This window comes from Cebus imitator, unplaced genomic scaffold, assembly GCF_001604975.1.
Source record: "Cebus imitator isolate Cc_AM_T3 unplaced genomic scaffold, Cebus_imitator-1.0 Scaffold5090, whole genome shotgun sequence".
Lineage (NCBI taxonomy): Eukaryota > Metazoa > Chordata > Mammalia > Primates > Cebidae > Cebus > Cebus imitator.
This window is the reverse complement of record NW_016112405.1, coordinates 1-1,281: the sequence shown is the minus strand read 5'-3', so window position 1 is coordinate 1,281 and position 1,281 is coordinate 1. Positions and strand designations below refer to the sequence as shown.

General features: G+C 53.4%; 1 pseudogene; it reads left to right on the top strand.

Moving 5' to 3' along the window:
• Nucleotides 1–832: 832 nt before the first annotated feature.
• On the top strand, nucleotides 833–1,231 carry LOC108299313 (annotated as a pseudogene).
• Nucleotides 1,232–1,281: the final 50 nt, after the last annotated feature.

Below are 1,281 nucleotides of genomic sequence, written 5' to 3'. Positions count from 1 at the left end.
ATAAGAAAATAAAAGATTGGATAATAGGCTAGGTGATGATTTGAGATAGGGGCACCAACGCAGATGCGGTTGGGGGGAGCCCCTTTGAGAAGGCGATAGGTGAGTTGACAACTAATGGATGAGAAGGAGCCCACCATACAAATATTTCAAGGAAAGGGAGTTCCAGGATGCTGTCGTCTAGATGTTTGTCCCCCCAAACCCTATGTTGACGTTTGATCCCTAATGTTGGCGGTAGGGCCCAATAGGAGGTACTTGGGTCATGGGGGAGAATCCCTCATGAATGGCTCAGTGCCTTTCCTGCAGGGAGGTGGGGAAGTCAGTGGGTTCTCACTCTATTCGTTCTTGCGAAACGGGTTGTTGAAAAGAGCCTGGCACCTCCTCCTCTCTCTTGCTTCCTCTCTCGCCACATGATCTGCACACACCAACTCCTCTTTACCCACCGCCATGAGTGGAAGCAGCCTGGGCCCTCGCCAGAAGCGGATGGCGGTGCCATGGTTCTCACACAGCCTGCAGAATCGTGAGCCAAATGAACAGCTTTTCTATAAAAATTACCCATCCTCAGGTATTCCTTTATGGCAACATAAGCAGACTCACCCACGGGAAGAGGGTATAGCAATGCCCGGTGCTTAGGGGAAGAAGTTTTGTGACACGAGAGTGTCCTGTGTGAAGAAAGGGATACAAGGTGCACTTGGAAAGATAGGCAGGGCGTCCTGCCTGCGCCATGGAAAGGGTTTAGATTTTACCGTAGGCGAAATCGAAACTAGAGGGGAAAGGGAGGGCCCACCGAGAACCATCCCAGCAGCCCGACCACAGGTGGTCTTCACTGGACACCATGAACCACACTGTCCAAACTTTCTTCGCTCCCGCCAATACCGACCCTCCCCCACCTATGAGATGCTGAAGGAGGAGCATGAGGTGGACGTGCTGGGGGCACCCCACAATCCGGCTCCCCCGACATCCACTGTGATCCACAACCGCAGTGAGACCTCCGTGCCCAACCATGTCATCTGGTCCCTGTTCAACACCCTCTTCATGAACTCCTGCTGCCTGGGCTTCAGCGTTGGCCTACCCCATGAAGTCTAGGGACAGGAAGATGGTTGGCGACCTGACCCGGGCCCAGGCCGATGCGTCCACCACCAGGTGCCTGAACATCTGGGCCCTAATTTGGGGCATCATCATGACCATTCTGCCGATCATCATCCCAGTATTGATATTGCAACTTTATCGATAGATCAAGGGGAATTATCCAGGCCAGGGGCTCTGCCTGTGACTGTTTCCCAC